Source organism: Herpailurus yagouaroundi, unplaced genomic scaffold (assembly GCF_014898765.1).
Source record: "Herpailurus yagouaroundi ecotype Mexico unplaced genomic scaffold, PumYag 246, whole genome shotgun sequence".
Taxonomy (NCBI): Eukaryota; Metazoa; Chordata; class Mammalia; order Carnivora; family Felidae; genus Herpailurus; species Herpailurus yagouaroundi.
Window position 1 is genome coordinate 6,674,886 of NW_024412463.1, and position 7,616 is coordinate 6,682,501.

Here is a 7,616-nt window from a genome sequence, read left to right on the forward strand (position 1 = left end):
CCCTGGCTAGGATGTGAAGTGGGGGCTAAATATTTGCTCAACGAAAGTCTACTAACATGTTTTGAACGATGGAAATACTTAATAGTGGGGCGCCTGGGTGACTCAGTCGGTTAAACTTCCCACTTCGGCTCAGGTCATGATCTCATTGTCTGTGAGTTCGAGCCCCGCGTCAGGCTCTGTGCCGACAGCTCGGAGCCCGGAACCTGCTTCAGATTCTGTGTCTCCCTGTCTCTCTGCCCCTCCCCCGCTCATGCTGTGTGTCTCTCTCTCTCTTCTCTCTGTCAAAAATAAATAAACATTGAAAAATTTAACAGAAATAGAAAATACCGAATAGCGATCAATATGTGAATTCGCTTTTTTTTTTTTTTTAATCTATTTGACCCCACTTATAAGAACAGTTACTCTGAGGAAAGGGGCTGATCCAAACAACTCCTGAACTTCAGAGAAGAAACTGCCCCTGACCCTGGAGTGGGTGCTGCCACGCCCCTGCCCCCAAGCTGTGTCAAGGTTGAAGAAGCCAGACCTTTGAGGACTCTATGCCCTTGTGGCCACACTGCAGGTCACTGGTCTGGATTTTTTATGTTTATAACCTGAGGGCTCTGCATCCAGAAGCTGGTTTTGTTTTGTTTTGTTTTGTTTTGTTTTGTTCTGTCTCTTCTGGGCTTAAAAGTGACCTAATCTCGGTCTCATTCGTGTAACGATCCCAAGCATTGTCAAATGAGTCTATGCGTTCACAGTAATTCCACTCAAAATTAAGGCAAGATTTTTGGGGGGTGGGGTGGGGGCGGGGGGCTAGAGCCGGGGTGGGGGCTGGAGAAGAACGAAGAGACCCTGAAGCTCTTGGGCAGGATGAAGGCAGCAAGAGAAGGCACAAGGCTGCTCACCTTGTGTACCCCTTGGTACCCGTGTAGGAATATGCCGTGCAGCCAAATGGGCAGGACAGACAGTAGAACCAGGCCTGGGAGGGAGCCTAAGAGATGACAGAGGCAGAGGTTCAAGTGGGAGGGATTTTTAAAACATATTTTTTAATGTTTATTTACAGAGAGAGAGAGAGACAGAGTGCGAGCGGGGGAGGGGCAGAGAGAGAGGGAGACCCAGAATCCAAAACAGGCTCCAGGCTCCGAGCTGTCAGCACAGAGCCCGATGCGGGGCTCGAACTCACGAACCGCGAAATCGTGACCTGGGCCGAAGTCGGACGCTCAACCGACTGAGCCACCCAGGCGCCCCTCAAATGGGAGGGATTTTAAAATACTTGCTACTGGGGCGCCTGGGTGGTAGGGTGAGTTGAGCACCCAACTCTTGATTTCTGCTCAGGTCATGATCCCAGGGACATGGGATCGAGTCCCACGTTGGGCTCCCTGCTGAGGGTGGAGCCTGCTTAGGATTCTCTCTTTCTCTGTCCCTCTCTCTCTTTCGCTCTCTGCCTCTCCCTTCGCCCCTGCTCGTACTCCCTCTCTCTCCCTAACAATTTAAAAAAATTTTTAATTTAAAACAAAATAAACGAAAACAAAATACAATAAATGCACTGGGGCAACTGGTGGGATTCCCTGCATTCGGACGCTGCCCGCGAGTCTCCCCCTCAAACACGCACGGTCCCGTGTGGGTTCAACAGGTTCTGAGACTCGGCTCGAAACAGGTAAGAGGCTGGCGTGCCAGAAACGCGGGCAGACCGCACGGCCGGGCGGCTCACAGGGGAGGAAACACAAGGGGTCACTAAGTCGAGAAATGCCGCCAACCGTCGTGTCATCTCCACCATGAGACTGTGGCGAGGCTGGGAGAGATGGCTGCAGACGCACAGCCGCTCGTGCAGAAAAATAGTGGAGATCGTGGCCGCGTGGTCAGTTCTCGTAAAATAGCAAGCAATAAGATCTTCTTCACCAAAGCTGCGTGCAGAAGTATGGACTTAAATCTACAATACAAAGGCCTCCGAAGACACTCACCAGACTTCTTCCTCGGGCTTGCTTCTGGGGAGAAGCTACGAAGCTGCTACTCTTTAGGATGTACCCGGTCGGCTGGCCATGGCAGGTGACCTTGTGAGGACTTGGGGCCTCTCTGCACCATTGGGGTGTCTAATTAAGCGTTTGGGGAACTAGAAGCGTGGCTCCCGCCTCCTTGACGCACGCCTTGACTTCTCGCACTTTCGCTACCTGCGTGATTCTGCAAGTCCCATAGATCCTACGGGGGCGGGTGGGGATGGGGGTGCGCGATCCACTAAATTCCATACCTCGGAATCTTCCAGATCCTCGTGTCACCCAGGACTTCCAAGGCCCGTGGGTGGCTTCTGCTTGGGCCACTGACTGTGTTAAAAGGTGACTCAGTCAGGCAGAGTAACTAATGGTTTCGCCTTAAAACAAGTAGTTTGCCACCGGGGGTCGGATTCTCACACTCGGGCTGCAGGCCGGGCCCTGAGGGCCAGGAGTCTGAAACCTCCGTGTGCCTGGGATCCCTCAGGGGAGTCGCCCCTGAGACATCACACCCCTTCCCATCCGATCTCTTGCCTTTCCTTCTCGGTCATGCCTGACCTGTCCTAGGTGTTAGGCTTGCGGGTGTTCCGCTGTCCCCCGCCCGCCCTGGTAAGCTCTGTGGGGGGAGGGGGCTGCTCCTTTCCTTGTGCGCCACCCCCTGGCCGGACCTGGCCCCCACCCCCACCTTGGGGACACGGGCACTCCGAGCGCATCCGGGCTTGAAGGATGACCTCGTCCACTGCCCATGCGGTTGAAGACCATCTCGTTTTACCAAGCACCCGCTGCAGGTCTACGCTTTGCTGAGTCCTGTAGATAATAGATAATAGGAGGAGTGTTTGTGGACAGCATAACTGAGCTCCCGACCCCACCTTCGCTTCCAATTCAGGACCTGGGCTCCTGCTCAGGATGTCCCAGGGCCCTGTGCTCCCTTTCCTCTGCTTCCTCTAAAGATCTGTCTGTCCTGGGGCGCCTGGGTGGCCCAGTCGGTTGAGCGTCCGGCTTCGGCTCAGGTCATGATCTCACAGTTTGTGAGTCTGAGCCCCGCATGGGGCTCTGTGCTGACAGCTCGGAGCCCGGAGCCTGTTTCAGATTCTGGGTCTCCCCTCTCTCTCTGCCCCTCCCCTGCTTGCACTCTCTCTCTCTCTCTGTCTCTCTCTCTGTCTCTCAAAAATAAACATTAAAGAAAAAGATTTTTTAAAGGTCTGTCTGTGCTGCGAGACCCTCGGGACTTCAGTGTTGCCTCCTGTGGACATCTGTCCCATCCCTGGACGTGGCCAGGCTGCCGGACCTGCGGAACCCCGGTTTCTTCCAAGCACCCCCTCTGTAAATGCTTCAGTTGGCTGTGTAATCGTTTGCCAAGGTTTGTCTGCCACTGGCGACAGGAGGGCACCAAAGACAGAGATTTGGGCCTCAGTTTGGACGACCGTGAGCTCCCCAGCACGGAGCCTGGCACTTTGCAGGCGATCGATAAATACCTGTGGAATGAAGGAATGCGAAAGAGACAACTCCGGGCAGAGATAAGGAATCACAGGGTGGAGGGGACCTTGTGGACGCGGGTGGCTGGGAAAGGCCAGTGTGAGAAGGTGTGACCGGTATGACTGACACACCGTCCAGTTAGAGCCGGACCTTGCCGGGCGGCGATGCCACAGGGACTCGTGGACGCTGGACACCCCGCAGAGTGACCCTTTCAAGCTCCGAGCTCTCCCTTCGGGCGCTCCCCCAAGGGCTTTGCAGACACCGCTTTTCACTCCTCCTTCCCCCAGGTCCCAAGAGGTTGGGAACACCTGGCCCCTCACACCCAGTGAAGGTCTCAGCTCCTGTTGTCGCCACTGGGCGCTCTGCTCCCTCCACCGTCTGACCTGGGACCTTCCTGGTGGAATTGGGCACCAAAGCCCCCCAGTGTCACAGGTGCCATCAAGTCCTAGGACTGGGAAGTGAGGAAGTGTCCTACCCTCCTCCCCAGCCCCCATCTACAGGGAAAACTCTGCGGGGTTGGGTAGTAACCCCAGGACGCTGGCCACCACGATCAGCCAGGCACTGGAGACCAGACCCTGCCTCCCCCTGCCTTCTCCCTCCTCCCCGCTATCTGGGGGGGGGGACCAAGAAGCCGACCCCTTGTTCTCCCCAGAACTTGCTGGGTTTCCTTTCGATGGCTCCTGACCTATCTTCTCCCCTTCAGTCATATGGGAGATCCTCAAATCGGGGTTGGGGGGGGGGGGGGGGGATGGGGAGAGGGGGAGGGGCCGGCAGAACGTGGGCCTTCTGCTGGAGGCCTACCCAGAGCAGGCGCGAGACAGCAGACGACCCAGAGGGTTCCTCTTGGTCTCCTTCTCCAATGTTCTTCTTCTTAGTAAAGAATCCAAGCAAAACATCGGATAGGAGGCCGATTACTGTCCACTCACAGAGGAGGAAACTGTCGAGAGAGGGAACGCTCTCCTCCCCCTCTGCTTTTCTTCCTTCTGCAGTGGATCTATCCTCAGATGTATCCAAAACCGTAACTCCTGATCCATTTACCTACTCGCTTATCCTTCACGCGTTTGCTTCATCCGGCTGTAGATGGGCACCTGCTTGGTGCCTGGCCAAAGACACCGAAGGGCAGAGATTCCCAAAGTTTTGGTCGAAAGACCTCTTTGCATTTTTAAAACTTATTGCACTTCTCGGGGTGCCTCAGTCGGTTAAGCGTCCGACTCTTGATTTTGGCTCAGGTCACGATCCCACGGTTCGTGAGTTCGAGCCCTGTGTCCGGCACCTGCTTGGGATTCTCTCTCTGCCCCTTCCCCGCTCGTGTGTGGTGTGCATGTGCTCTTTCTCTCTCTCGCTCTCTCTCGCTCTCAAAAATAAATAGATAAACCTAAAAAAATTATTGAAATTCTCAAAAAGCTCTTGATGATGTGGGTTATCAATACTTACTGTATTAGGAGTTGCTGAGACATTTAAAACATGTCTTTGAAGTAACACTAAACCCATTACATATTAACCTAAAAACAATTCACGGAAAAAATGACCGAATTTTCCAAAACTACAAAAAAAATTTTTCTTTTCACGAGAACGGTGGTATTGCGTTTTACTTTTCTGCCACTCCCCTCTCGCGTCTGCTTCTGTCTTCACTCTGCGGTATCGCACATCATGTAGCCTCTGGAAAGTTCCACTGCACAGAGTGAGAGCGGCAAATGACCTGTGATGAAATAATTGTGACCTCATGACCCTCTGAGAAGGACTCGTGTGCTAAGGGGACAGGTTCCAGGAGCTTGCAGTCTGGTTTTGGGCAGGGCGGCAGGGTCAGATGGGGCTGGGGGTCCCCGGCCAGCCTCAGGGGCCCCGGGGGCCTTCTCCTCAGCCTCCTCTCCATTTCTTCCCTCCTCACCTTCCTCCCCAAACTTCCTCTCTCTGTTCCTCTGCCTGACTGTATAGCCTTCCCCGGAGGCTCAATGTGTCAGCTACACTCAGGCTTTTCCGAACCCGAAGCTGCATCTGCCGGTTTCATTTGGTGTGTGGCCTTGGGCAAGTTATGCAGCCTCTCTGAGGCTCGATCTACCCCCCTCTCAGTGGCCAGGGAACTGAGACCTGACTCATGGGCACACTGTAGAGCCAGAGAGATTTTACAGGAAGAGTAAACCAGTATGTATGATGTGACTAATCCCCGGCTAATCCCTGTACGCAGGGAACGCACAGACAAATTCTTTGGCCCTCAAGAATTTTACATTTTATTTTATTTTATTTATTAAAAAAATTTTTTTAACGTTTTTATTTATTTTTGAGACAGAGAGAGACAGAGCATGAGCAGGGGAGGGGCAGAAAGAGAGGGAGACACAGAATCTGAAACAGGCTCCAGGCTCCGAGCTGTCAGCACAGAGCCCGACGCGGGGCTCGAACCCATGAACTGTGAGATCATGACCTGAGCCAAAGTCGGACGCTCAACCGACTGAGGCACCCAGGTACCCCAAGGATTTTACATTTTATTTTATTTATTTATTTTTTAATAGTTTCTTTTTTTTTTTTTAAACGTTTATTTATTTTTGGGACAGAGAGAGACAGAGCATGAACAGGGGAGGGGCAGAGAGAGAGGGAGACACAGAATCAGAAACAGGCTCCAGGCTCCGAGCCATCAGCCCAGAGCCCGACGCGGGGCTCGAACTCACGGACCGCGAGATCGTGACCTGGCTGAAGTCGGACGCTTAACCGACTGCGCCACCCAGGCGCCCCAAGGATTTTACATTTTAGAGAGCAGGTGAGTTTTCAGTCACAAAACAGATATTCATTAAGCACCTCTTATATGCCTGACGCTGAGTAACACATGGAAAGCACCCGAGTTCACATCATGAAATTCTATGCAGTAGTTAAAAATGAGGCATTAGAACATGGTTAGAACTTGAAGATATATTTCTTTCTTTTTTTAAAAGTTTATTATTATTATTATTTATTTTATTTTTTTTTTAGTAATCTCTACACCCAACGTCGGGCTCGAACTCATGACCCAGAGATCACAAGTTGCGTGCTCTACTGACTGAGCCCGCCAGGCATCCCCCAAGATATATTTCTAAGTGGAAAAAGCAAGTTGCAGGATGATAATATGTGGATAGGAATATGCGATACTAAAATAAGCATTTAAACACACGTACTTTTTCTCTTAAATATCTAAATTTTATTTTATTTATTTTATTTTTTTAAATATCTAAATTTTAGATGTTAATTATAAATCCAATTTCCCTTATATAATTTAAACCAATAGTGTGTGTTTATCTTGTATATCTAAACATCAATTACAAATATAATTAAAGACCATGGGGCACCTGGGTGGCTCAGTCGGTTGAGCGTCCGTCTTCGGCTCAGGTCCTGATCTCACGGTCCGTGAGTTCGAGCCCCGCGTTGGGCTCTGTGCTGACAGCTCGGAGCCTGGAGCCTGCTTCGGATTCTGGGTCTCCCTCTCGCTCTCTGCCCCTCTCTCTGTCTGTCAAAAATAAATAAACATTAAAAAAAATTTAAAAAAAAAAAAAAAAAGACCTCAAGGGGCGCCTGGGTGGCTCAATCGGTTAAGCGCCCAACTTTGGCCCAGGTCATGTCTTGTGGTCCTGGGTTTGAACCCGGTATTGGGCTCTCTGCTGTCATCACAGAGTCTGCTTTGGATCCTCTGTCTCCCTCTCTCTCTCTGCTGCTTCCCCACTCATGTGTGCACGTGCAGTCTTTCTCTCTCAAAAATAATAATGCAAAAAAACAAAAAACAACCCTAAAAAAATCCCTAATTAAAGACCTCGAATAATTTAAGATAGACTAGGGGTGCCCGGCTGGCTCAGTCTGTAGAGCACGCAACTCCTGATCTCCAGGTCGGGGGTCATGAGTTCAAGCCCCACCTTGGCTGTAGAGCTCAAAATAAAATAAAAAAAGGAAAGAAAAGTTTAAAAGAGACTTACATAGTATATTATTTAAAATATATTATTATAAAAGTTATGATACTTATAATTAAACCTTTTCTAAAGCAGCTGTCACAAAGGGCCAATTCCCCTCCTTGTGATTTTCATACTTGCTTTATTTTCTTCCTAGGGCTCCGTAATGGGATTCGTTTCACTTTTTTTTTTTTTAATTTTTTTTTTTTAACGTTTATTTATTTTTGACACAGAGAGAGACAGAGCATGAACAGGGGAGGGGCAGAGAGAG